The 14,455-nt window shown below is 45.0% G+C and overlaps 1 long non-coding RNA gene across 9 annotated transcripts in view; it reads left to right on the plus strand.

The window, feature by feature from the left end:
- LOC100989489 (uncharacterized) overlaps positions 1 to 14,455 on the plus strand; it is a 96,254-nt gene that overhangs the window by 26,336 nt on the left and 55,463 nt on the right. The window lies entirely within an intron of this gene.

Genomic DNA, 14,455 nt, shown 5'->3' on the forward strand with positions numbered 1-14,455 from the left:
TGAATGAGTCTAGCTTCCTTTGGAAGTAAAGCTGCTTTGAGAAAAGCTTTTATTAAAGAGGGCATTAATGATGGAGGACCCTTGCATAGTGAGGAAATTTTTTTCCCCATATAACAGCATGGTGGTGTAGGATATGGAAGGCATATTTAGAGTCAGTATAAATATTGATGCATAGTCCTTTTGCAAGAGCGAGGGCTCGAGTTAAGGCAATGAGTTTGGCTTGCTGAGAGGTGGTGGGGGGGCAGAAAGTATATGCGTCAGGTGTGAGGAAGAAAATAGATTTGGGAAGTTTTGAGAACTGTAGAGAGTGAGTTGAGCATAGTTTGTGATTTTGAGGGCCTCTAAAAGTATTAAGGCAGCGGCAGCCGGCGCATGCAGACATGAGGGCTAGGGTAAAACAGTAAGGTCAAGTTGTTTATATAAAAAGTCTACAGGGCGTGGTCCCGGTCCGTGTGTAAGAATTCCGACTGCACAGCCCTGCACTTTGGCTGTGTGTAATGAAAAGGGTTGGGATGAGTCAGGGAGAGCAAGTGTGGGGGCAGTTTCTGGGGCTGTTTTTAAGGAACGGAAAGGAGTGGTGAAAGGATTTAGGATCTGTGGGGTCAGCTAGGTTTGCTTTTGTGAGTTTATATAATGGTTTAGTCAGGGTGGTAAAACTAGGTATCCAAAGGCGGAAGTACCTAACCATGCCTAGGAAGGAAAGGAGTTGTTGTTTTGTAGAAGGGATTGGGGTTTGGGAGATTAGCCAGACACGATCAGCAGGGAGAGCACGTGTGTTTTCATGAGAATTATGCCAAGATAGGTAACAGATGAGGAAGAAATTTGGGCTTGACTGAAGTAATGGGGTCCGTCTGTGAAGCCTTGTGGCAGTACACCCAGGTAAGTTGCTGAGGCTGAAGGGTGTCAGGGTCAGTCCAAGTGAAAGCGAAGAGTGGCTGGGATGAAGGGTGCAAAGGAATCGTAAAGAAAGCATGTTTGAGATCCAGAACAGAATAATGGGTTGTGGAGGGAGGTATTGAAGATAGGAGAGTATATGGGTTTGGCACCACGGGGTGGATAGGCAAAACAATTTGGTTGATAAGGTGCAGATACTGAACTAACCTGTGAGGCTTGTCTGGTTTTAAGACAGGTAAAATGGGGGAATTGTAAGGAGAGTTTATAGGCTTTAAAAGGCCATGCTGTAACAGGCAAATGATAACAGGCTTTAATCCTTTTAAAGTGTGCTGTGGGATGGGATATTGGCATTGAGCGGGATAAGGGTGAGTAGGTTTTAATGAGATGGTAAGGGGTGCATCATCCATCACTAAGGGAGTAGAGGTGTCCTATACTTGTGGATTAAGGTGGGGAGATACAAGGAGAGGATGTGAAGGAGGCTTTGAACTGGGGGAAAAGGTGGTAATGAGGTGTGGCTGTAGCCTAGGAATAGTCAGGGAAGCAGATAATTTAGTTAAAATGTTTTGACCTAATAAGGGAGCTGGGCAGGTGGGGATAAATAAAAACGAGTGCTTTAAAGAGTATTGTCTAAGTTGACACCAGAGTTGGGGAGTTTTAAGAGGTTTCGAAGCCTGGCCATCAATACCCACAACAGTTATGGAGGCAAAGGAAACAGGCCCTTGAAAAGAAGGTAATGTGGAGTGGGTAGCCTCCGTATTGATTAAGAAGGGGACGGACTTACCCTCCACTGTGAGAGTTATCTAAAGCATCTGTGATGGTCCTGTAGGCTTCCGAGGCGATCGGGCAGCATCAGTCTTTAGCCACTAAGTCAAGAAGATCTGGGAAGGAGTCAGTCAGAGAGCCTTGGGCCAGAGTTCCAGGGGCTCTGGGAGTGGCTGCTGGGTGAGTTGGACAGTCTGATTTCCAGTGGGGTCCCGTACAGATGGGACATGGCTTAGGAGGAATCCTGGGCTGTGGGCATTCCTTGGCCCAGTGGCCAGATTTCTGGCACTTGAAGCAAGTTCCTGGGGGAGGTGGTCCTGGAGGAATGCCTGGCCGCTGTGGTTTAGGCGTTTGGAAGTTCTTGTGTGCTGGAGATGTGGCTGGGGTTTCTCCCACAGTGGAGGCAAGGAATTGCAACTCAGAAATACGTTGCTACTTGGCTGCCTCTATTGTATTATTGTATACCTTGAAGGCAAGGTTAATTAAGTCCTGTTGTGGGGTTTGAGGTCCGGAATTTGATTTTTGGAGTTTTATTTAATGTCGGGAGCAGATTGGGTAATAAAATGTATATTGAGAATAAGATGGCCTTTTGACCTTTTAGGGTCTAGGGCTCTAAAGCGTCTCAGGGTTGCTGCCAAACGAGCCATGAACTGGGCTGGGTTTCTATATCTGATGAAAAAGAGCCTAAATGCTAACTGATTTGGGAGAGGTCGGATAAAGAAAAAGGAGCATTAACCTTGACTGTGCCTTTAACTTGAGCCACCTTTTTAAGAGGAAATTGTTGGGCAGGTGGGGGAGGGCTAGTCGCAGAATGAAACTGTAAGCCAGACCAGGTGTGAGGAGGGGAGGTGATAAAAGGATTATAGGGTTGGGGAGCAGAGGCTGAGGAAGAATTGGGACCTGGCTTGGCCTGGCGAGGAGCAGCCTGGGGAGGAGAGGAGGGGTCAGATGGGTCCATAGAAAAGGAAGATTGGAAAGACTCAGTAACGCTTGGAGTTGGGACTGAGGGGACAGGCGGGAGGGAAAGAAGCAAGATTTGGGACGAGTTGCATTGGGAACGGAGACTAGGGAGGATCTGATGTGTAAAAGAATGCCTGGACGTCAGGCACCTCAGACCATTTGCCTAGTTTACGACAAGAATTATTTAGATCTTCTAAGATGGAAAAATCGAAAGTGCCGTTTTCTGGCTATTTGGAACCACTGTCGAGTTTGTATTGGGGTCAAGTGGCATTGCAGAAGAAAATAAGGCATTTAGGTTTTAGGTCAGGTGTGAGTTGTAGAGGTTTTAAGTTCTTGAGAACACAGGCTAAGGGAGAAGAAGGAGGAATGGAGGGTGGAAGGTTGCCTATAGTGAAGGAGGCAAGTCCAGAGAAAAGAGAGGGTAGAGACATGGAGAGAAGGGGTGGGGGGTGCTTGCTCCCCAGGAAAGTGGAGAGAAAAGAGAGGGTAGAGACATGGAGAGAAGAGGTGGGGGGTGCTTGCCCCCCAGGAAAGTGGAAAAGGGGTGGGTAGAGACATGGAGAGAAGGGGTGGGGGGTGCTTGCCCCCCCAGGAAAGTGGAGATGGGGTGGGAGGTGCTTGCCCCCCAGGAAAGTGGAAAACGGGTGGGGACATGGAGAGAAGGGGTGGGGGGTGCTTGCCCCCCAGGAAAGTGGAAAAGGGGTGGGTAGAGACATGGAGAGAAGGGGTGGGGGGTGCTTGCCCCCCCGGAAAGTGGAGACGGGGTGGGAGGTGCTTGCCCCCCAGGAAAGTGGAAAAGGGGTGGGAGGTGCTTGTCCCCCAGGAAAGTGGAAAAGAGGTGGGTAGAGACATGGAGAGAAGGGGTGGGTGAGCAGCCAAAGCAGGCATCCCCACAATTGATTTGCCACCGAGGGAATGTGGGTGAATGACCAAGGCAGGCATCCCCACGGTGATCAGACACCAATGAAATGTAGGTGAATAATCAGGCAGGCATCCCCGTGTGATTAAACACCAAGGGAAGACCGTCTTCCTGAGTCCGTGACCGGTGCCAGAGTTTTGGGTCCACAGATAAAATGTGTCTCCTTTGTCTCTACCAGAAAAGGAAAGGAACTGAAATTAAGAGAAGGGAGAGATTGAAGTGTGGTGCCAAGATTGAAAGGAGAAAGAGGTTGAGGGATAGTGAGAGAGGTTGGAGAAGAGAGTAAAAAGAGGCCGCTTACCTGATTTAAAATTGGGGAGATGTTCCTTGGGCTGGTTGGTCTGAGGACCAGAGGTCGTAGGTGGATCTTTCTCATGGAGCAAAGAGCAGGAGGACAGGGGATTGATCTCCCAAGGGAGGTCCCCCGATCCGAGTCACGACACCAAATTTCATGCGCATCCGTGTGAAGAGACCACCAAACAGGCTTTGTGTGAGCAATAAAGCTTTTTATTTCACCCGGGTGCAGGGGGGCTGAGTCTGAAAAGAGAGTCAGTGAAGGGAGATAGGGGTGGGGCCATTTTATAGGATTTAGGTAGGTAAAGGAAAATTACAGTCAAAGGGGATTGTTCTCTGGCGGGTGGGGGCGGGGGTCACAAGGTGCTCAGTGGGGGAGCTTTTGAGCCAGGATGAGCCAGGAGAAGGAATTTCACAAGGTAATGTCATCAGTTAAGGCAGGAACAGGCCATTTTCACTTCTTTTGTGATTCTTCAGTTACTTCAGGCCATCTGGATGTATATGTGCAGGTCACAGGGGATATGATGGCTTAGCTTGGGCTCAGAGGCCTGACAACCCATTAGTGGTAATATCACCCCTCTTAGGAATGCATAAAATACCATCATAAAGACAAAAGCTTGAACCCCATTCCTGCCGCTCACTTCATGTATGATAGTGGAATCTTTTTTCAGCCTTTGTCAGCCTGCCCTTGGTCATCTGTAAAAGGGAACTCACAGTGCCTTCCTTAGGAAACTGTTCTGTGGGATAAGTTAGAAATTTGTATAGAGTAGATGGCACCTAGTAGGACTTCAACAGATGGTCATCCTGGCCCAACTTTCTCCTCCCTTCCAAAGAAGTGATGACAGCTACCTAAACCAAACAATATGACTGACATAGAGACCACCAGAAAATGGAGCAGGAAGTAGAATGTACTCACAATTGCATTATGAATGAAGCTTTGGAGCCATTTCTCTGTTACAGGAAGACTTTGCTGAGGGATATGGGGAGAGGGAAGAATATTGCCAAACCATTTCTTTAATTTTGCATTATTTTCTGTTCCCTTATTTGATCTTCCAGATTGATATTGGAAAAGCCATTTCCTATTGAGCCCAAAATGAAGAGAGTGCAAATAAAGAGAAGGCAGGGATCACAAGCCCTTGACAGACACATTGCCACCTACAGGACCCTGCACCCAGATTTCATCTGCACAATCAGCTTCTTCAAAGAGAGAGAGGCTGTTGAGTTAGTACCCATGAGGGCACAATACTAGAAATGTGTAAAACTATAAGTTTTTAAGTCCTAGAAAGTCATCATCTGTAAATAAGACTTTTGGGTATGCTTTGGGGAGGTTAAGCGGTAGAATCCCATTTCTGCTCCATATTAGATGAATCTGAAAAAATTGATTTTCCATCAGTGAGTTTGATTTCGTCATCTGTAAATTGAGAATAATTATGCCTTCCTCACAGAGTCATTGTGAGAAAATTATGCAAAAATGTAATTGTTTGTACATGTTTATCTATATATGTGTCATAAAAAAGTGCCCTTTTGCACTTTTTTTCTCTTAAAATAGTGTTTCTGAGATATCTGTAAATAAGACAACTTTGAGGCTATTTTGATATTTTTAGCCATGCTGCTGTGACCATTCTTACACAAGAGCTGGAGACTCTCTGCAGTTCAGAGCTAAGAGCATAGTACCTGATGGGGAACTCACTTGATTTTCTCAAAAATGTTGCCAAGTATCTCCACAAAGAAGTTGCACACATTTCTCCTCTCCTGGAAGAGTAATGGAGTTTTCATGGCCCCACATTGTCCATATAAAGAGGGTTCAGCATAAACACAAAATCACCAATTGAGCTTTATTTTTAAACTTTAGAATTATTCCAGAATATTATATGAGTTATAAAGTGGGATCATTATATTTGTATTTAGAAATGTACATGTGAAATATGCTGCCATGGTTAGAATGTTTGCCCCCTCCAAAATGCATGTTGAAATTTGATTGATTGCCATTGTGACTTTATTAGGAGATGGTGTTACCAGTGTGAGGTTCTTGGTTCTCAGGGTAACAGGAATTAACATGAGGCCAGGCAAACTTTTCCCAGGCAATGTTTATTAAGACTTATGCCCAGAAACACTGGGCATAAGGGAGATGGCACAGGAAAAAGAGTCCTCCAGCTGGCTCCCCAAGGGGAGCTTCTCAGCGTTTTTTATTGGGTAGGGTACAGAGATTGACATCAGGAACCTCTGCCTCCTGGAGTGATTTCTTCCTTCCTGTTATGGTGTCTGTGCATGCTTGGTCCTGGTTGAAGTCTTGGTCCATGCTCAGTGGGTTCAAGATAGTGGTGTTGCTCACTACTGCTGGCCCAGGAAAGTCATATAGTGGCCATTCTGGGGTCTCCTGTGCATGTGGATGTTAGGGTCAACTGCCTTGGGGAAGATTTATGGTTGGAGCGTTGCATATCTTAACTTCTTTAAGGTCCTGTTATCAGCAGGTATGGTGCCTTGAGTAAGATTTATAGTGCAAGGTCTGGATGGTCTAGTAGGGGTCCCTGCTGGCCACAGGGCCCCATATCAGCTTGCATTAGAGGTCCTTGGTGGAACCCAGGGGACCTCAGGCTGTGGACGTGCTGATGTGGGTGCCCTTGGCTAGGCTGAAGTTGGCAGGTGTGGACTAAAGCTGCTGCCTGCTATCGCCAGTGCCCTTGCTGTATCCAGCAGTGCCTGGCCAGCCAGCCAGCAGCAGTAACACAAGGTCCTGAGGGCGACTCATGCATAGTGCATTACCAGTGCAGAGCTATGCACAACACTGTCATCTTCCTGGCTCCAGGCTGCATCCCAATGCTCCAGGGACAGGGTGTGTAGTGAGCTCACGACAACATGTGTGGTGGGAACCCAGCAAGTCTGGAAAACAAAAATGCATTTGTGAGGGTGAGGGCTATAAAGCAAAAATAAAATTCAAATGCCCACCACACAACCATCCGAATGGACTTCCTGTTATGCCAGGGAGGGCACTCTAAAATTTAACTTGAAGGACTGGTTCAGGTCATCACGGGAAGTGGTGGTTGGACATGCCTCATTATACCCCTCCAGCATTAATATCAACACAAACGTTAAGTCTGATATGAAACATTTATAGTCTATTCTCTCTAAAGCCTGCTACTTGGAGGCTTCATCTGCATGATAAAACCTAGTGGCTCACACCTGTAATCCCAGCACTTTGGGAGGCTGAGGCGGGTGGATCATGAGGTCAGGACTTTGAGACCGGCCTGGCCAACATAGTGAAAACGCTTCTCTACTAAAAATACAAAAATCTAGCCGGGCGTGGTGGTGGGCGCCTGTAATCCCAGCTACTTGGGAGGCTGAGGCAGGAGAATCGCTTGAACCCGGGAGGTGGAGGTTGCAGTGAGCCGAGATTGCGCCATTGCACTCCAGCCCGGGACAGTGCGAGACTCGGTCCCAAAAAACAAACAAACAACAACAAAAAAAAAACCTAGGTCTCTGCAACTCCTTATCGTAACCCAGACATTCTTTCCTACAGATAAGAACTCTTTCAACCTATTGCCAATCAGAATATGTTTAACTCTACCTATGATCTGGAAGCCCACATCCCCACCCCCCACCCACACCCCCCACTTTGAGTTGCCCCACCCTTCCAGATTGAACCAATGTAAACCTTACATGTATTGATTGATGTATTATGTCTCCCTAAAATGTACAAAAGCGAGCTGTACCCCGACCACTTTGGGCACATGTCATCACGACCTCCTGAGGCTGTGTCATGGGCACATCCTTATCTTTGGCAAAATAAACTTTCTAAATTGATTGAGACTTGTCTCAGATAATTTTTGGTTTAAAGAGGCAAGTCCCATCCCTACTGTGTCTCAGTGGGACTGTCAACGAAAAAAGTCAAACTCGGTACAATATTTGAAGAGATTTATTCTGAGCCAAATATGAGTGACCAATGGCTTATGATACAGCCGAGGGATATTCTGGGAAAATATGCCCAAGTGGTCAGGCTACAGCTTGTTTTTGTTTTGTTTTGTTTTTTGAGACAGACTCTTGCTCTGTTGCCCAGGCAGGAGTGCAGCAGCATGATCTCAGCTCACTGCAACCTCCACCTCCTGGTTTAAGCAATTCTGTCTCAGCCTCCTGAGTAGCTGGGACTACAGGTGTGTGGCACTACACCCAGCTAATTTTTGTATTTTTAGTAGAGACTGGGTTTTGCCATGTTGCTGGGCTGGTCTCGAATTCCTGACCTCAGATGATCCACTCCCCCGCCACTCGGCCTCCGATACAGCTTGATTTTATACATTTTAGGGTGACATAAGTTATCAATAAATATATATAAGATGTACATTGGTTTGGTCAGGAAAGGCAGGACAACTGGAAGCCAGGGAGGGGGCTTCCAGGTCATAAGCGGTTTTAAAGATTTTCTGATTGGCAATTGGTTGAAAGAGTTATTATCTAAAGACCTGGAATCAATAGGAATGTCTGGGTTAGGGCAAGGGGTTGTGGAGACCAAGGTTTTATCATGCAGATGCAGCCTCCAGGGAGAGGCTTCAGAGCTCTTATCAGACCTAAAAAGGTGCCAGACTCTTGGTTAATTCTCTCCTGGATCAGAGGAAAGACCTGGAAAGGATAGGGAATTCTCTACAGAATGTAGATTTTCACCAGAAGAGACAACTTTGCAGGGCCATTTCAAAATATGTCAAGGAGATATGCTTTGTGGTAAAGTACCTTGATTCCATTCAGGGCCTGCTATCTTGTGATGCTATACTAGAGCCAGTCTGGAATTTGGTGTCTTATTTGGTGTCTTTATTGCTACAAAGTCTTGTTTTGTCAGTCTTAAGATCTCTTTTAATGTTAATGCTGGTTAGTTGTGCCTGAATTCCAAAGACAGAATAGTATAATGAGGCATGTCTGACCACCCATTCCTGCCATGGCATGAACTAGACTTTCAGATTTACTTTGGAATGCCCTTGGCCAAGAGGGGAGGTCTATTAGTCTGTTGGGGGGCTTAGAATTTTACTTGTGGTTTACAGAACCTTTGAGAAGTGTTTGGGCTGTGAAGGCTCTACCTTCATGAATGGATTATCATTATTACAGAAGGTGGTTCATTATTGCAGGAGTGAATCTGTTATAAAAGGGTACATTCAGGTCTCTTTTGCCTCTTGCCCTCTGCCCTGTGATGATACACCAAGAAGGCCCTCACCAGATGCTGGTCCCTCAATCTTTGATTTCTCATCCTCCGTAACTGTGGGCCAATAAAATTCTGTTAATTAGAAATTACCCAGTCCCAGGTATTGTCTTATAGCAGCAAAAACAGACTAAGACAGGAAATTGGTGTCAAGAAGCCTGGCTGTTGCTATAAAAAAATACCTGAAAACGTAGATGCAACTTTGGAACTGGATAATGGGTGGAGGCTGGAAAATTTTGGAGGAGCAGGGTAAAAAAGCCTAGATTTCCATAAATGGAACAATTCAGGTGAGGGCTCAAAGAAGAGAACTGTAGGGAAAGTCTGAAGCTTCTTAGAGATTACTTAAGTGGTAATTGCTGGGTGAGGTGTCAGAGCCCCAGCATCAGAAAGTGGTTGACTTGCAGGTTGTTAAGAATTTACTGACAACAGTATAGGTTTGAAAAAGGAAAGTTTTATTAGAAAAAAAAGTATGTTGCAGAAGAAATGCAGCATTTACGGACCTTAAAGTGGGAGCTTAAGTGTAATTTGGACCATATTAGCCATGTAGGTCATAATAAGTGATTACATTTGTAGACATTTTGGTTCCTTAATGTCAGCAAGGGTTGTACAATGAGTTTTGACATGCATGGATTCCAGAGATGTATAGAAATTCTAGTTACTTAGAAAATTTTTGAAAGAGGCCTGGAACCTTTAGGCACTAGGGAAGTTTAATTACTTCTAAATTCCTCAGATAAGGAATTTTGCCTCAGAATGGCCTGTTTGATGGTTGCCAGGTGTTTTTGGCTTTCTTCGTTACACTTCTAAATTCCTCAGATAAGGAGTTTGTGTCTCCAGGGCTTACTCGATGGCCACCTGGTGATTTTGCTCTCCTGACTTTCCCCCTGACAAATATTTTGGTAAAATCTTTGACCCTCTAGTAATGATCAGAATGTTCGTAGAAATATGGACAGTAAAGGCCATTCTGATGAGGTCTCACATATAAATGAGGAACAAAGTATTATAAACTGGAGGAAAGGCCATCTTCATTATAAAGTGGCAAAGAACTTGGCTGAATTGTTTCCAAGCCCACACAAGGGCTTTGTGGACGGCATAGTTGAAAAGCAGTGAGCTAGGAAATCGGTGAAAGAAACATCTAAACAAAAAAACGTTCCATATGTTGTGTGTCTTCCTTCAACTGCATACAGTAAAATGCTAGAGAAAAAAATGATTTAAAGATGGAATTTATAATTAAAAGGGAGCCAGGCACGGTAGCTCACGCCTGTAATCCCAGCAATTTGGGAGGCCAAGGCAGGTGGATCACTGGAGATTAGGGGTTCGAGACTAGCCTGGCCAACATGGCGAAACCCCATCTCTATTAAAACTACAAAAATTAGCCAGATGAGGTGGCACATGCCTGTAATCCCCGCTACCCAGGAGGCTGAGGCAGGAGAATCGCTTGAACCCAGGAGGCAGAGGTTGCAGTGAGCCAAGAGCACACCACTGCACACCACCCTGGGCAATAGAGTGACTTCATCTCAAAAAAAAAAAAAAAGTGGGGGTGGGGTGGGGAACAAAACTTAGAGATTTAAAGGATTCTCAGCCTAGTCAGGTGGTAGAGAATCAAAGAGCACTTTCAGGAGAGGAAACCAAGGATGTTTCCAAGTGACCGTTTCATAAGGAGATTGGTGTGGATAGAAGGAAGCCAGGGGCTATTCATCAGAACAATGGGAGAATGAACCCAAAGTCACTTCAGAGATTACCAGTGCCACCCTTCCCATCACAGGCTCTGAGTGCCAAGACCTGGGTGAAGGAAATATGTCAAAAAGAGAGGCTGAGGACGACCTTAGAACCTTTGGACTCACGTCCCAGGGCTGCTTCAATTTTCTGCTCCCCATATTCCAGTGCAGCATTTCTTGACTACCCCAGTCATGGCTCAAATGGGCCAAGGTGCAGCTCGACCTGCCACACTGGAAGGTACAAGTCATAAACTGTGGTGGAATCCACATGATGCTAACTCTGCAGGTGTGCCGTATGCAAGAGCTGTATGGGCATGTCTTCCTCTACCTAGATTTCAAAAGATGTTTCAGAAGCCTTGGTGGACAAGCAGAGACTTGTTGCAGAGGTGGAGCAAAAGCAGAGAGCCCTCACTAGGGCAATGCCCAGTGGAAACTCAGCTTTGATGTGGAAATTCTGCTGGGCATTTCCTTAGTCAGGGCTCTCTCCAGTCAGAACTGTGGGGTCAGAGCCACTGCAGAGAGTCCCCACTGGGACAATGCCTCGTAGAATTTTGGGAGTGGACTGCCTGAGAGACCCCAGAATTGTAGGGCTACTACTGTGCAACACCAGCCTAAGAGAGCTGCAGGCATGAGACTCCAACCTATGAGAATTGCTGTGTGGGCTAAGCCCAGAAAAGACATAGGGGCAGAGCTGCCTAAGGCCTTGGGGGCCCAATTTCACCTCAGTGTGTCCAGGAGATGGGACATGAGGTCAAGGAAGCTTATTCTAGAGTATTAAAATTTAATGTTGTTCACCTGTTGAATTTTGGACTTAATTGGGACCCTCTTTTCTTGTCTATTTCTCCTTTTTGGAATGGGAGTGTCTATCCATTGCCTGTTCCACCATTGTATTTTAAAACACATAACTTGTTTTGATTTCACAGGCTCACATCTGGAAAGGAATTTGCCTCAGCATGAATCATGCCTTCCGTTGAGTTAAATAAGACTCTGGACTTAGGCCTTTTTAGTTGATGTTGGAACGAGTTAAGACTTGTGGGGCTATTGGGATGGAATGAACGTATTTTGTATGTGAAAAGGACATAAGTTTTGAGGGGCCATTGATGAGATGCTATGGTTTAAATGTTTGTCCCAGCCAAAACTCGTGTTGAAATTTGATTGCCATTGTTACAGTATGGTTGAGTATAACTTTTTCAAAATGCTTGGGATTAGAAGTGTTTTAGCTTTCAGATTTTTAAATATTTGCATTACACTTACCAGTTGAGCATCCCAAATCAAAAAATTCAAAATCTGAAATGCTCCAGTGAGTATTTCTGCAGGTTATATTTGCACTCAACTGCTTCTGATATTGGAGGATTTCAGATTTCATATTTTCAGATTTGAGATGCTCAATCTGTATTAAGATGTGAGATAATTAAGAGGTGATTAGTTAGCTAGGCATGGTGCTGTGTGCCTGTGTTCCCATCTGCTTGGGAGGCTGAGAGAGAATCACTTGAAATTTGAGGATACAGTGAACTATGATTGCAGCCTGGGTGAGAGAGTGAGGCCCTGTCTCTTTAAAAAACAAAAAAAAAAAAAAAGAGAAAGAAAAAGAAAAAAAAAAAAAGAAGTGATTGGGCCGTGAGGGTTCTGCCTTCATGAATGGATTAATGCCATTATCACAGGAGTGGATTTCTTATCACAGGAGTAGTTTTGTTATACAAGGGCAAGTTTGGCCCCCTTTCACTCTCTCACTTGCCCTCTTGCCTTCCACCTTGTGATGACACAGCAAGAAAGCCCTCACAAGATGCTGACATCTTGATCTTGAACTCCCCGGTCTCCAGAACTGTGACCCAATACATTTCTGTTCATTATAAATTACCTAGTCTCAGGTATTTTGTTACAGCAGTGCAAACGAACTAAGGCATATGCCATTCATAAAGAAATAAGATAGGGAAAAGTGAAAAGTAATAATGTTGTGAAATACATTATTTGCACAGACCTAGTAAAACAGGTACTTTCATCCTGTATTTTGTTGGGAGACATTAGTATAAAAGATTTTAAAATTTAATCAGGCTAGCTTTTAATGTTCATGCTCTTTGACAAAGCAATGTTCCTATGGCAACTTATCATCCAGACACAGCCTGAAGAGGCCATAGCCATCATCACTTACATGTCCCAGCTACTTCAGACTGGCCATTTTTCTAGCTGGCTTGTTGCCTTCAGCCCCCTGCCGCCCACCCTGCTTCATCCATTCTTCCATCCAAACAAGAAAATCTGTCTCATGGCTGGATCCACCTCAAGCATTGATATAGAGCAGTACTCATGTTCTTCTACCTCTTGGTTCAAACTAGAAAATCTACCATGACAAGATGCTACAAAACACATACTCCTAACCACAATAGACAGCCGTGGAGCTACTTCAAGCATTGATATGGAACAGTGCTCAGGTCTCTACTCCTGGAGGGACTTGTGGACATCCAATCTCATCCCTGCCTGAAGAAGTCTCCCGCCTGTCCCCTTTCTGTGTCCTCAAAGGCACAGGCAGGTGAGGGGCCTTTGCTTCTGCTTCTGGCCCTGCCATAAACCTCCCTTCAGACAAGGGGAGGGGGCACAAAGGCTGGCTTCCTCCTGTAGAAAGGGTAAACACAGGGAGAACAGAGATAAACCTCGCAGCAGCACGTATCCTGATAAATTTGCTAAAGATCCCTCACTAGCAATTCAAGGTACCTAGGCTGGTAGGTTCTGTCCCTGGCTCTGGCAGTGGACCTGGTGACCAACCTCTTTACCATCTAGCTCTGTGGTTAGCAGTATCTGTTTTGTAGTCACATACATCCATGAAGAGAGGATATTGATACCTCACTAGCAGGGCTGTCATGAGATTAAATCCAGACGCTAACATGAAGAACCTGGAGCTAGGACCCTCTGAACAACCTGCTCCATAAGTAGAAGCTGTGTTTCTTCCCTGGAACAGGGAACTCATGTGACAACTTGACCTGCCCTCTCAGCCAGGGCCCCTAATCAGGATGCAAATCAGAGTCACATTGATGAGCCTTTTGTAAACCCTCAGCTGAAACTCTCTTGTTGGTGGTAATAGGACTTCTGTACAAAGGCCATTGAAGTCATTAAATCATAATAATATGGCCATAGAACCAGATATGTCCATTTGATGCCAACAGTGTATGTGAGTGCCCATTTCCTCTTTACTTTTCTGACTAGCTTTTATTGTTATTTCCAGGGTTTTTCGTTTGTTTTATTCCCAGATTTTGTGTTAGTTTTTCATCTGATCATCCCATTTTCCCCAGTTCTGCCCCATTGGAAGTATTATCTCAGATGGTTTTTAACTTACAAATTCAGAGGCTTATCCCATAGGATGGTCAGATTTAGCAAATGAAAACACAAGATGCCCATTTAAGTTTGAATTTAAAAAAAAACAAAATTATATTATGTGTCACATATACTAAAAAGTACTAGTTATTTTTCTGGATTTCAAAGTTAATGAGTCTTTTGTATTTCATCTGGCAATCCTATACATGGTGTTGCAATATAGGGTAGGACCAAGGTGCTCTGGTCTGGTCAACAGCCCCATGTGAACTCTCAGCAGGTGCCAGCACCAGTCATCATCCATGCAAGTGATCTCTTTTGGATGTACCAAATGAGTGAAGCCTCCAGATGATTAAGGTGACAGCACAGGGAGAGGCAGCCCTGGGTGGCAGACACCATATAGAACAGAATAACACCCAAATGAGCCTGTCAATA

Source organism: Pan paniscus, chromosome X (assembly GCF_029289425.2).
Source record: "Pan paniscus chromosome X, NHGRI_mPanPan1-v2.0_pri, whole genome shotgun sequence".
NCBI lineage: Eukaryota > Metazoa > Chordata > Mammalia > Primates > Hominidae > Pan > Pan paniscus.